Raw genomic sequence first — 14,587 nt, forward strand, 5'->3', positions numbered from 1 at the left:
TCCCAAAAGATTCCTGCCGCGATTTCCATCCTTTATACGCATATATAAAAGCCTTCACAATTCTTTCATCCTCTAATAAACTTACATTTAGCTTCCATACGCCTGCACCACGCACTAAACGAACATCCCCTTCAAAAGTTGCACACATACACACATGGTCAGAAAAGGTCACATCGCGCTGCCGCAAACTCATGCACCCCACATTTTTTGAGAAAAGCACCCGATCTATCCTTGATGTTACCCCTCCTCTATCAGACCTATAAGTGTCGGGTGGTGGCTTTCCCAAATGAACCTCAGCAGCATCTATAAAAGAAAAATCTTTGATTAATTGGTACAACTTTTTACCAGATACATCCATTTTTTCCCCTTCCGTCACACAGTTAAAGTCCCCAACCCAAATCGTAGGAATTTTCCCTGGCAAAAAAAAGGACAACTTCTCTAGGAGCTCTAACCTCTCTTCTTTTTTTGTTGCTCCATATATATTAATTACCCTTACCCTCCACCCTCTGACATTTATCTCTGCCAAAATACACCTCCCCACTTCCACCACAATATAACTTTCTAATTTTAAATTCCTATTCCCTAGCAATATTCCTACCCCATCATTTTTATTTATAGAAGAACCAGACCATATACATTGGCCATATGGCCATTCCTGTTCTGGCACAGGTTCCCTAATACCGCATTCTTGCAAACAATATACATCAGCTCCTAAATTTTTTAAAAAATCCAGAACTGCAGCCCTCCTGGGCTTAGATTGAATCAGTCGTACATTTAAGGATACGACATCAAATGTAGGTTTGGATGCCATATTTTAATTTTCATAGCCAGATAACCGCAGGTTGTCCATTTGCACTTCAGCCTTTGCCTTCTGGAGGCTGGCAACCTAATGTGAAGAAACTGGTCCCTTGATCTTCTAGAAAAGGCTCATCAAACGAAATCACTGATGAGGGGTATTCCTCCTCCCTTCCAGGGGTTACAGGGGGTGACGCGGCCAGCCTGGCTCTCTTAGCCCCCATATCCAGAATTTCGTCTGCAGGTCGGGTGCCTACAGTGGTAAAATCCCCTTGACCTCCAACTCCTTCCAGAAACACTTCATCCAGACTCCAAGAAACAGGAGGAGTCACGGGGACGTCGCCCTCAATTTCTCCCTCACCCTGTAGCCCAGTCTGGGCATCGGATGGGTGAGGAAGATCCTCCTCGACCGGGGCTACCTCCATGCCTGCCCCTTCCTCCACACGTACTTCTACTGGAGATGTGCTTAAAGAAGCCAGATAGTCAGCGGGTACCTCCTCGCCCAACCGTCCAGTTCTCGCTATCATCTCAGCCACTTGGCTCCTGGCTGCCTCTGCATATGACTTCTTCCGCAGAGGGCAGTCTTTGAATGTATGCCCTTCCACCTCGCAGAGATTACAAACAATGCGGTTGACACATTCTTTTGCTTTGTGACCCTCCTGGTTACATCTGGAACACTTCCCTGAATTTTGACATCCTTCCCTTGTGTGGCCAAAAACTTTACAATTCCTGCAGAAGGGAGGACACCTGGGAAAAAACAGATATCCCCTGTCTCTTCCAATGGAGAAATTTGATGGAGGGAAATGGAAGCCTCCTGGTTCCTCAATATCTTGCCGAAACCGGACCCGAAATTTCTATTTCCCATTCCAGATCATTTCAGTGTTCAAGATTTTATTCTCAAACTTAACATATGCACAATGTCTAGACAGGAATGCCGTGATATCTTGCAAAGGTACATGTGCATTGTAGAGAAAAACAACCAGGAAGACTTCTCCTTCATCATACAGCAGGATAAAAGTAAGTCCTCCAAGCTCAGGATTGTTCACATTTTGCATCAAATTGTAATGGAAAGTATGGCAGGCAGGTAAATCCGTCAATATCAAGGTAAAATGACCAACCTTATGCTCCTGAAGACAAAGGATTTTCTTCCGCTCCACTTTCAAAATTCCAAACAAGATGTTGTTCACCAGGTGTCGTAGGTCCAGGGTCTTCTCTGATCCAACATCAACTTCGATCCGAATGCCGTACTTGACCCGGGTTTCCCCGGCCTTAGCGTGACGTACAATAACGCCCATGTCGATCGCCTTCCTGCCACTGGCTGTCTCCCTATAGCAACAAGCAGCTTAAGCCCCAAAGGGCGATGCTGCAGGGCCGAGAGTTCAGCACTGGACGCCTCTGGTTAGCCACTTGAGCTTAGCCAAAAGGCCGAGAAGCGATAACCCGAATGGGCCGGCCGTTGACCGAGCCTGTCCCATACTGCTGTTCACCCCTTGCAGCGATTCAGCCTACTCCTAGGCAATTCCATGGGGCCCTGCAGGCTCACACACATTTACAGCTACTAAGCGGGAGGTGAATAAAGGCCGGAGAGGAAGCTACACAGGATTTGCTTCTTTTGCTTGCACCACAATGCAGTGCTGAAAGAGGAGGAATCTACATAAAAACGCCTTCCTGGCAACGCCCAAATGCCCTCCTGCCATGCAGATAAACACTGGCAGCGGCAGCAAGTGCATGCCCACAGCCACCCCTTGTTCCTTCACACCTTGTATCAGCTGTAATCCAGTCCAGTCCAGTCCAGTGCTGCCTGCTGAGCAGCACTGACCAACACTGCCTGGGCCCAGGCTTTTATCTCTGAGGCCCCATTATGATGTCAGAAAGCTGGCTCTGGAATCCTGAGGGCTCCACTATGACACGTGCAAAGTTCCGTCTGAACTTTATATAAGACGGTGCGGCTCAGTCAGTCACTCAGTGTTGCCTGAGAGGGCAACACTGCAACAGCCGGCCGCCAGGCTGTCTTTTTTTTGCACAGCTAGTTGCCTCCAGGAGGCCACAAGAGGGAGACAAGGGACTGCAAAATGGAAAATAGGCATCCACCAACTTTACAGACAACTTGTTCTCCTTGCTCCTACAACCTCCATCCTTGCACAGTTTGTTATTCTTCCAGGTAACAAAGTAACAAATCCAAATTGCTGCTCTCTTTGTAGGCAAGCAAGGGTTTGTTGCAACTGCAATTCTTACTTCTTCTTGAAATGTAGGGACGACAGTACATTCCATCACATCCATCTAGTGTACACAGGTAGGTCCATTGTGGCGGGTAGGCGGCTGGCTGCTTTAATGGCTGTTTGCTGTTCCCCTACTCCACTCCACTCCACTATTTGACTGTGGTGCTGCATCAATCAGTGGCTGGCTCAGGTGCAGCTCTTTAACTTACCTAGGAGGGAGGGCGGAGAGAAGACAAGGAAGGTGAATGAGCTGTTCCAATGTGAAATGCCGGAAACACAGAAACACAGAAGACACACACACACACAACAAGAGGTGGCAATGTATTAATTAATTGCATTTAATAAATTAGCTCATTATCACACATGACTGTACAAATGCATTGTCCAACAGGTGTTGAAATAATGGGATTAAAAGGGGAGATCCCATCAGAAAGACAAAAACAATAGCAAACACAAATAGCACTTTTGGAATCTGATTTTAGTCAACACATAAGGGAAGGGTGCACCGGTCCTGGAAATACTGCAGTACCAGGTCAATGCGTGGAGTGGACAGAGCAAGCTCTATTTCCATCTCCCTGTTCTAAAAATCCATTTAATATATGGTCCCCAGATAGGGGACGTATCAGATATTAAACTGATAAGAACAGATTTTTTGATTGAAAATTGCTTTATTGACAATCAATCGTCATCATACAAACATTACTGCGACGCAGCGCAAGCCATGAAGCAGTAAATAATAAATAATAACAGTCGTCAAACATAACATGACAGTATAATACACAGTACAGGCTAGCCTATGCTATACATTACACCACATGCTACACTAACATTCTTGCATTCACTAACGCCAAACAACAAAGCATTACAGACAAGTGATGGGATAGGGGAGTGGGTAGGAGGGGATAGGAAAGGGGGAAATCACAGGCCCGAAGCTTTATTGAAAGACAACACACAAGAAGGGAGAGTGGGGGGAAGGGGAGTATCAGTCCTCTTCCTCATCGACGTCCGGGCTGTCCCAGGTGGAATAGTCTCTGAGCAGGCTGTGGATCAGCCTGCGGCAGTCCTGGACGGACACACTCTCTCTCCGCAAAATCAGACGGTTCCTGGCAAACCATATAGCGTCCTTAAAGCAGTTCATAAGGCGCCAGGCTTCCTGGATTGCTCCATCCGTGGTATTCCCAGGAAATAGTCCATAAAGTACCGAGCGGTACGACAGTCTGTTCCTGGGTACTGAGTCCTTGAGTTCATGTTCCAAGGCTTTCAACAGACCCTGTGCAAAGGGGCACTGCCAGAAAATGTGCAAAGATGTTTCCTCCGTGAAGGGGCACCTGGGGCAGTACCGGGTCTTGCACAGGTTGCGGGCATGCATGAATGACCTAAGAGGCAGTCCTCCCTGGATGGCCATCCATGAAATGTCCTTGTGCCCGTTGGTCAACCTGCCAGATGACACGTTAGTCCAAACAGTCTCCAACGTGTCGGCATGAAGCCCTGGAACAGACTCCAGTGAGTCCTTTGCTCTGATGTGCTTGTGGATCGTCTTAGGTTTCCACAAGTCGGGCTTAAGACCCTCCAGTTGATGCTCCCTCACAAACCGGACGACATCTCCGTAGAACCAGGGAGCGTGCCAGTTGTAAGGGAAGGAGCTGTCCCACTTGTCCCAGCCAAAACCTCGCCAGAGGGGAAGGAGGAAGTAGCGGGACATGGCCTTGCCCGCAGAGCCGTTTGCTGTCCTCAGAGTCCTACGAACACAGTCACATACAAAAGCGATCCGCAGCAGAGTGGGAATGTCGGGTATACCCTTCCCACCTTTGCGGGGCTCCTTGTACATAACAGTCCGCTTTACTCTGTCCATTTTCGAGCCCCAGATGAAGCGAAACACAGTCCTGGTAATGGCCCTCGAGACGGTGGCAAGAGGGGGCCATGCCTGTGCAGTGTATTGTAGCACAGGCAAGACTTCGTTACGCAGGACCATTGCTTTGCCCTCAATAGTGAGTTGTCTGAGGCTCCACAGTCCGATCCTTTGGTTGACTTTGGCCAAGCGTTCTTCCCACGACTTTAGGGCTGCACCTTCCTTACCGAACCAGACTCCCAGAATTTTGATGAAGTCCGGCTTGATAGTAAACGGGAAGGAGGCAGGAGAAGGCAGGTACCACTTTCCGAAGAGCATGGCTTCCGACTTCCCGCAGTTGACTTTTGCCCCTGAAGCGCGTCCGAACTCCTCGCAGGTCTGGACGAGTGCAGTCACCGAACTCTGGTCAGTGCAGAAGACGGTCACGTCGTCCATGTACAGCGAGCATTTGACCTCGAAGTGTCCTGGACCTGGTGCGGTGATCCCTCTGATCTCTCCATTCTGCCGGATAGCCTCTGCGAAGAGCTCTATAACACAAACAAAAAGGAGAGGTGAAAGAGGACAGCCTTGTCTAACCCCCGACGATACAGGAAAGGGGTCAGTCTTCCAGCCGTTCACCAGCACCGAGCTGTAAATGTCGCAATACATCAGGTTAACATACAAACAGAACAACCTGCCAAGCCGCTGCCTACGCAGAGCCTTACCCATGAATTCGTGAGAGACCCGGTCAAAAGCCTTCTCCTGATCCAGACTGACCAGGGCCGCGTGTGTACGGCGGCTTTGCATGTAATGCACCGTGTCCCTCACCAGGGCAAGACTGTCGGCCACCCTACGGCCAGGAATGCCGCAGGTTTGGTCCGATCCGATGATCCGTCCGATGACAACCTTCAGTCTGTTGGCCAATACTTTGGCGAGGATCTTGTAGTCCACGTTCAGGAGAGAGATGGGACGCCAGTTTTTCAGGTCACATCTCTCCCCCTTCCGCTTATACAAGATCGTGATCATGCCTTCTCTCAAGGACGGTGGCATTCTACCCTCCACCACCATCTCCTCATAGAGCTCCAGCAGGTCCGGACAGATCAAGTCCCCCAGCGCTACATAGAGCTCTGCTGGGAGACCATCACTGCCCGGGGTCCTGCCGGGTCTGAAGGATTTAGCGGCAGAGAGCAGTTCCTCCACCGTCAGGGGTACATCCATAGCCTCCGTACCTGCAGGATCAAGATGATTAGTGATACCTGACAGGAATTTATCGGCGGCTTCGGGGTCAGTGGTTTTCCGGGAGTAGAGGCTTCGGTAGTAGTCTGTGACGACTCCCATCACCTCCTTCTTCCCAGAATGCATGTTTCCGGTCTCATCTCGAAGTTCCTTCAGGGGCGTGTGGCCGGCATGGAGTTTCCTGAAAAAGAACGAGTTACATTTCTCACCCTTCTCCAGGTTCTCCACCTTGGAACGAAAGACAATTCGCTTGGATTCCTCCTCAAAGTGCCTTTTCAGGCCCTTTTTGGCTTCCTCCAGCTCCTTCCTGACGTCCCAGCCGCATTGAAGGAGGTCTTGCAGGGATCGCAGCTGACGCTGCATCTCTCTGAAGTCTCTCTTCCTCTCACACGCCTGTTGACGACTTTTTGCCTGAAAGAAACAACGAAATTCAACTTTAACATATTCCCACCAGTCACAGGTTTTGTCAAAGAAAACTTTATCATTCCTCCAAACAATATAGGCGTCTCTAAGTTCCGCCAGTACCTCCTCTCTTTCCAGCAGGGCACAATTCAGCTTCCAGGAGCCAGGGCCGGGAGGAAAACCGTGGCCGATGGCACCCTGGAAGAGAATGGCCCTGTGGTCAGAGAAGAAGCAGGGGACCATGGAGTGCCCATGCTGCTTGACTGCCCGGGAGGTGAACACAAAGTCAATCCGAGAACGAAGTGAGCCATCGGGTCGGCTCCATGAATAGTTCACAGAGCCGATCCCCATGGAGCCCACAACGTCCTGCAAGGATGCTTCGGTTACCATCTCGATAAGCAGTTTGGAACTGACATCCAGTTTGATTGAAGTGCCGGAACTTCGTCCATCCTCTTCGATGGGGCAGTTGAAGTCCCCGGCCATCACCACTGCCCTAGTGGTGGCGAGCTGGGTCCGCAGGGTCTGGAATAGTTCCAGGCGCTCAGCCTTCATAGGGGGAGCGTACACGTTGATGAGCCTAATCGGCTCTCCTGCCCAGGAACCGTCTACGACCAACAAGCGGCCGCAGGCGAGCTCCTGGACAGAGTCAACAGTAAATACGCTTCCCCTAATCAGGATGGCAACCCCTGCAGACTTACAGTCGCCCCCACCAGACCAGTAGGACGGGCCATGGGTCCACTGCCTGGCCAGATGATGGTATGACCTGGAAGAGGGGAGAGTACATTCCTGCAGCATAAATACATCACTCGACTGCTTGGAAAGAAAAGTTAGCACCATCTGACATCTAGTCCTATCTCTAACACTCCTCACATTGAGGCTAAAGATGTTAAGTTTAGCAGCCATGGGGGAGAATAAAGAAGGTTAGTGCAAACGATACACCTTAGTTACCAGTCCGGTCGGGCGGATCCTCCTCTCCTGGCGGGTCCGAAAGATCCAGCAGGCCCTCTGACAAAAATTGTTCCAGGATTGTAGCCACCTGGATGTCTGTTGTGAAGTCGATGACCTCAGGTTCAGACACGAGTTCCTCCACCATCTGCTCCATTTCCTCCTGCTGCGCAAGGGAATCTTCGCAGATTTCCACGACTTGTCGCTTTGAGGACTCAGCAGCTGGGCTGTCCCTCACCTTTCTCTTCCTCTGGATGGCACCTGAGGAGACAAGAGGGGGAAAATCCTCCAGGGAGAGGACTCCAGCAGCTGGAGGGGAAGATGTTAGTGCTGCTGGAGCTGGGGAGAAGGGAGGCTGGGTTGGGAGAGGTGCAGGTGACAGGACCACTGAGATGGGTGGGTAGGAGAAGGTGAGAGCCTCAGTGGGGGTGACAGGGGTTGGGGACGGGGGGGTGGGGAGGGCCGGGCGAGGGAGGGTGGGAAGGGTAGGGCGAGGGAGGGCCGGGAGACGGGGGGGAGGGACTGTCGTCTTCTTACCATCCTTCTTATTCCCGGTCTTCTGCGCCGCTGGAGCTCTGGCTGGGGCGGGGTTCCCTCTGGCCGGAGCTTTCGCCGCTACAGTTGCCCAGGATCGATCCCTCTTCGGGCAGTCCTTGTAGGAGTGGGCTGCTTGTCCGCAGAGGTTGCACATTGTCCGTTTCGGGCAGTCTTTGGTCTCGTGTCCTGTTACCCGGCAGTTCTTGCAGGCGTCCTCCTTGCAGTCCTTCACCGAATGACCCTTCTTGCTGCATCTCCTGCAGATCTGCGGCATGTCCGGGTAGTAGATGAGGCCGTAGGAGTTGCCCAGCGAGAATGACTGGGGCAGGTGTTGGAGGCCGTCTTCCGCGCTGGAATCCTTGTTCAGTCGGACGATTACCGACCACTTGCCAGTCCAGAAGCCGAGTCCGTTCAGGATGTGGGTGGGTTCCCTCACCACTGTGCAGAACCGCTTCAGGAGCGTGGTGATGTCTTTGCCGGGGGTGTGTGGGTTCCGCATTGAGACCGTCACCCGCCTTTCCTCTCTTTGGACAGGGCAGTTGCCCACAAAGCGAGAGAAAGGGGATTCAGGCCTCGCCGCTTTCACCATCTCCCAGTACCTTCTGCAGATGTTGATCGAAGCGAAGGTCACGAAGAACATCCCGGTCATGAAGGCCTGGATGCTGATGGTCTCCGGCTTAGCAAAGCCCTGGTCCAGGAGCATCTTCTGGCAGAACACTTCTTCCGTCATGTCCGGCACTCTCCCGTCCACCTCCTTCAGCTTCAGGGCCACCGTCTGCTTCATCCAGGGCTCCAGGGTTGGAGCAGCCTGGTTCGGCTTCCTGGTGGCCTGTTGGCTTGAGGAGGCTTCAGGAGGAGATGTCCTGGCCTGGGCCGGCTCACCTGGTCCATCAGCCTTCTTCTTCTGGGTGGCAGGGTTGCTGGTTGAGGCCATGGCTTCTTCCAGCTGTTCCTGTCGCTTGGGGAGGATCTTCGATAGCTCTTTCCCGAAGGGGGCGGAGCTATGCAAATCTTCTCCTTGCTGGCCGAGGTTCTTCCACGAAATTTCTTCCGCAGCGGTTCCTCGTCGAGCTTCTTCTGCGGCCGAGCTTCTTCAAAGATCCCCTTCAGCAGCGGCTCTTCTCCGAAGGTCTCTGTCGCAGTTCTCCTTCTTCTTCCCGGCAGCGATCTCCCGGAGCTTCTTCCCCGATGGCGGCTTCTCCCTTCTGGATCTTCGTCTTCGGTGGTTCTTCTCCGCAGTTCGTCGCCGGCTTCGTCTGGAACGCTCTTGGATCGCTAAGCTAGTGTTTATAGCCCCCGTGGTTCTCCGAGCTATCTATCCTTACAAGGACTGATAAGAACAGATTTTTTTTTTTTTTCTTTTTTTTTTACTTGAAAGCCCGAGTCGTGCTTTCTATCACCCAAGTGCATAAAAAGTGCAGAGGTGCCACACAAAAAGTGCACAAGGATGCGGTCTATCGCAGCCCTTCTCTTAAAAGAGAGAGGCCCCGCATAACCATTCCCTGACCCTCCAAACCATAGGCCTAGAGGATCAAGGATCGATGGTCCCCCCTCGCCGAAGCTTAGGGAGACCCAAACACACTCCTAGGCTTCTACCTGGGCTGCCACCCCAGTGTCCACCTAGGAGCCTGCATCCTAGTTGCACCTCCCCTCCGAAGAAGGGAGGCCGGGTTGCAGGGGAAAAAGGAACCAGAAGGCCACACATTTTCCCCCTAGACCTCAGGAGGGTCCCAAAAGGGCACCGCATCCCAAAATCCTTGTGACAAACGTGACAAACACACAGTGAAAAACAAAATTAAATAAGTGGATGTGCGCTGTGATACAGCCTGGACATCCGCCAGGTATAAAAAAATTCCTCATCTCCCAGCCAGAAGGCCGGGAGAATAAAGGTAGGTGTGTGCTCATATAGCGTGAAAGAGAGTGCGTGCAAGTGTGCCTTCACTCAGTGGGATCCCACCCCCAGTGAGTTAGGGCACCCCAGGGTCACCAGCCCTGGGGCACATAGCAACTCGGGCTTCCAAACTACCCGGCCTAATGACCTCGATCCGGCGGTCGCCTGGTCACCTACAAATGGTACCTTTAAACCAAATGCGTACACCAGAGCGATGACCGTTGTGGTTCCCTGCCCTCACCTCGGCGTTCTGTCATCCCCCTACGATGGCCCACGTACCACCGGCAGGGATGATTACTAACCTCAGCTTGAGCAGGTACTACACTTGATCTTAGCCAAAAGGCCGAGAAGCGATAACCCGAATGGGCCGGCCGTTGACCGAGCCTGTCCCATACTGCTGTTCACCCCTTGCAGCGATTCAGCCTACTCCTAGGCAATTCCATGGGGCCCTGCAGGCTCACACACATTTACAGCTACTAAGCGGGAGGTGAATAAAGGCCGGAGAGGAAGCTACACAGGATTTGCTTCTTTTGCTTGCACCACAATGCAGTGCTGAAAGAGGAGGAATCTACATAAAAACGCCTTCCTGGCAACGCCCAAATGCCCTCCTGCCATGCAGATAAACACTGGCAGCGGCAGCAAGTGCATGCCCACAGCCACCCCTTGTTCCTTCACACCTTGTATCAGCTGTAATCCAGTCCAGTCCAGTCCAGTGCTGCCTGCTGAGCAGCACTGACCAACACTGCCTGGGCCCAGGCTTTTATCTCTGAGGCCCCATTATGATGTCAGAAAGCTGGCTCTGGAATCCTGAGGGCTCCACTATGACACGTGCAAAGTTCCGTCTGAACTTTATATAAGACGGTGCGGCTCAGTCAGTCACTCAGTGTTGCCTGAGAGGGCAACACTGCAACAGCCGGCCGCCAGGCTGTCTTTTTTTTGCACAGCTAGTTGCCTCCAGGAGGCCACAAGAGGGAGACAAGGGACTGCAAAATGGAAAATAGGCATCCACCAACTTTACAGACAACTTGTTCTCCTTGCTCCTACAACCTCCATCCTTGCACAGTTTGTTATTCTTCCAGGTAACAAAGTAACAAATCCAAATTGCTGCTCTCTTTGTAGGCAAGCAAGGGTTTGTTGCAACTGCAATTCTTACTTCTTCTTGAAATGTAGGGACGACAGTACATTCCATCACATCCATCTAGTGTACACAGGTAGGTCCATTGTGGCGGGTAGGCGGCTGGCTGCTTTAATGGCTGTTTGCTGTTCCCCTACTCCACTCCACTCCACTATTTGACTGTGGTGCTGCATCAATCAGTGGCTGGCTCAGGTGCAGCTCTTTAACTTACCTAGGAGGGAGGGCGGAGAGAAGACAAGGAAGGTGAATGAGCTGTTCCAATGTGAAATGCCGGAAACACAGAAACACAGAAGACACACACACACACAACAAGAGGTGGCAATGTATTAATTAATTGCATTTAATAAATTAGCTCATTATCACACATGACTGTACAAATGCATTGTCCAACAGGTGTTGAAATAATGGGATTAAAAGGGGAGATCCCATCAGAAAGACAAAAACAATAGCAAACACAAATAGCACTTTTGGAATCTGATTTTAGTCAACACATAAGGGAAGGGTGCACCGGTCCTGGAAATACTGCAATACCAGGTCAATGCGTGGAGTGGACAGAGCAAGCTCTATTTCCATCTCCCTGTTCTAAAAATCCATTTAATATATGGTCCCCAGATAGGGGACGTATCAGATATTAAACTGATAAGAACAGATTTTTTTTTTTCAGTTGGCTACCCCCTCGCGGGGGTGTCAATGATTTATTTATAAAAATTTCAATTTTACAATAAAACACATTTTAGTTACATAAATATATACAAAGAATTTTTACATTGTAACAATAGTAAAATCAAATTTTCATAAAATGTATGTAGGGGGACATGGGGCAAATCTTTATTTATTTGGAGTTCCAAGCAGTCACAAACCATTTATTTAGAAGGGTGGCATTCCTTTTTTTGTCTAATAAAAAATAAATATACATTTCACTAAAACAAAGACCTAAAACATCATCAATCGATAAAACGTCGTGCTTAAAAAGAAGGATGTTCCTGGCCTTCCACAGAGCTTCTTTGGCGCAATTCATCGTCTTCCATGCAATTATTTTCTGATTCGCGGTTGGGCATCCAAAAAGTCCATATAAAATATCCTCATAGTTTAAGTCCTTTAGGTCTGCCATCTTCACCAAAAGAGGGAATATTTTTTTCCAAAATTCTTTTGCAAAGTCACATGTCCAAAAAATATGTCTTATCGTCTCCTCGGCCTGGCAGCCTTCCCTCGGGCAGACGGCAGACCTCGCGAATCCTCTTCTGTACTGGAATGCCCGGCATGGAAGACATTGATGAACGCAGCTCCAGGCCAGGTCCATCTGTGTATTAAAAAGATAAAACACATTAATCATTTTGAAAATAAAAGCACATCGTTGTGTATTAAAATTCTCCACATTGCTGACCGTCTCGCTCTCTCTCAGGTCTTTTATTAGTTTTTTGCTATTCTTAAGTTCATTCACGGTCTTCCCTTTTAAATTGAAGAGAGCCACTATTTTTTCTAAAATTACGTAGTTTGCTGGTAATTTAAAAGCGTATGGTGAGGATAAAATTATGTTAAACCAACCAAACCTCCGCATAAAAAACCCAGTATTAAAACGTAAAAAGTAAGACCAATAGTGCTCTTTAAAAAGGGAATTAAAACAGAAACTAAAGAACTTAATTAAAAGAAACCTATTAAAATCAGGAAAATCTTTGCCACCCTTTAGTTTGGACTTTATTACCGTTTCTCGTTTCAATTTCTCCATCCTGGAACTCCAAAAGAAGGTAAAACATGCTTTTGTTATTTTTTGTAATAAAACTGTTGGGGGAGGGAACACCATGCTTGTATATAAAAGAAGGGGTAAAATGACCATTTTTATGATTAAAATTTTTCCCTCCATGGTGAGTTTCCTCATATTCCACATACAAATTTTATTGTTTACCTTCTGCGCCACCATGTCCCAACTTATAAAACCATTGTCGTGCTCACTGAAGGAGATACCTAAAACTTTAATAGTATCTGACACAGGAACGGGTACGTCTCTAAAAACCATGCTTCCTATTCTTAAAATATTACTTTTGCTGAAATTTATTCTAAAACCGGAAGCACAGCAATAAAACTCAATTTGTTTTAGGGCTTTCTGAAGCGACAGGGTGTCCCTACAAAGTATCGCCACATCATCCATGTACCCCACTGCTTTAGCCTCTATGCCGCCTCCCCCTGGCAGGGGGACCCCACGTATTTGTTTATCACGGCGTATTGCGCATAGCAGAGGCTCTAGTGCACATATGAAAAGCAGTGGGGACAAGGGACACCCCTGCTTCACCCCAGAGTTTAAAAGAACGTCCTGTGTCTTAAAACCATTTACTAAAATTTTGCTTGTGCAATCTTTATAAAAGGCTTTAATAGATAGTAAAAAACCTTCAGGTATACCCATCCGCTCTAAAACCTTAAAAAGATAAAAGTGCGATACTCGGTCGAAAGCTTTTTGAAAATCTATGGATAAAATGGCTAATTTTCCGTTTCTAGATTTTGTGTCTTCAATCGCATCTTTTATTAAATTAATATTATCCCAGATGCTGCGGCCTGGCACCCCACACACCTGGTTAGAGTGTATGATGTGGGGTACTATGGCTTTTAAACGGTTTGCACATAGTTTTGCCATTATTTTGTAGTCACTATTCAGAAGGGTTATTGGTCTCCAATTCTCTAAAACTGCGATGTCACCTTTTTTGTATAGCAAGGAGACCTCACCCTTCCGCCAGGACTTAGGCAGCATCTTGGAATGAAAGACTTCGGTAAAAAGGTTTAGGAGATCATCTTTTAAAATATCATAAAATTTGACATAAAACTCGCTGGGTATACCGTCCGGGCCAGGAACTTTACCTGCTTTAAAACTCTTCACTGTCTCTAAAATCTCCTGCTCCGACAGTTCCTGCAATAAAAAATTCTGGGAGACAGGGTCTAAAACAGTGGTAATCTCCTTCAGCGAGTCACGCATAAAATCACGATCCACAGTTTTCACATTAAAAAGGTCAGTATAAAACTCATGAACTTTACTTAAAAGACCCTGTACATCCGACACCCCATCAATATTTTTAAGAATAGCTTTTTTATTGTTCATTTTCTTAAAAAAGTACCTGGAGCAGGTCTCGTTCTCTTCCACGTGCTGTACTTTAGAACGAAATATAATTTCTTTACCTTTCTGCTCCAGGCACTGAGCTATCTCTTTTTTTAAGTTGGCGATGTCGTCTTGTACCTCTATCTCGTGTTCTCTCATCTTGTACAGGGTCTGTAGGCGGGTGTTGAGAATTTTAAAAAAAGCTTGCTTCTCTCTAGCTTTCGCCACGCTTTTTTTAATAAAAAATTCTTTTATTTTCCTTTTCATTTTCTCCCACCATGCGGTGATGGGAGCCCGTGTGTCTCTCACCCGCCTACTCTCTTTGTAAAATTCAGTAAAATCTGTAAAAACCTGTGGATCATCTAAAAGGGAAACATTTAACTTCCAGGACTTTTTACTAATAATGTTATTAAAATCACGCTTTACATAAAATGATAAAAGCTTGTGATCGGAAAAAATATTGGTTAAAACTTCACATTTAAAAGGCAGTAGATTCTCATTACAAAATATAAAATCT

At 48.4% G+C, this 14,587-nt stretch overlaps 2 non-coding genes and 1 pseudogene across 2 annotated transcripts; all 3 read right to left on the bottom strand.

The window, feature by feature from the left end:
* Positions 1-3,509: 3,509 nt before the first annotated feature.
* Positions 3,510-3,697, bottom strand: LOC142653922 (U2 spliceosomal RNA). The gene has a single exon (XR_012848769.1). It is a non-coding gene; the product is annotated as a U2 spliceosomal RNA (small nuclear RNA).
* A 6,441-nt stretch (positions 3,698-10,138) lies between these two features.
* On the bottom strand, positions 10,139-10,208 carry LOC142654672 (U2 spliceosomal RNA; annotated as a pseudogene).
* Positions 10,209-11,485: 1,277 nt separating this feature from the next.
* On the bottom strand, positions 11,486-11,685 carry LOC142654275 (U2 spliceosomal RNA). Its single transcript, XR_012848971.1, has one exon. It is a non-coding gene; the product is annotated as a U2 spliceosomal RNA (small nuclear RNA).
* Positions 11,686-14,587: the final 2,902 nt, after the last annotated feature.

Source organism: Rhinoderma darwinii, chromosome 5 (assembly GCF_050947455.1).
Source record: "Rhinoderma darwinii isolate aRhiDar2 chromosome 5, aRhiDar2.hap1, whole genome shotgun sequence".
In the NCBI taxonomy this organism is placed as follows: domain Eukaryota; kingdom Metazoa; phylum Chordata; class Amphibia; order Anura; family Rhinodermatidae; genus Rhinoderma; species Rhinoderma darwinii.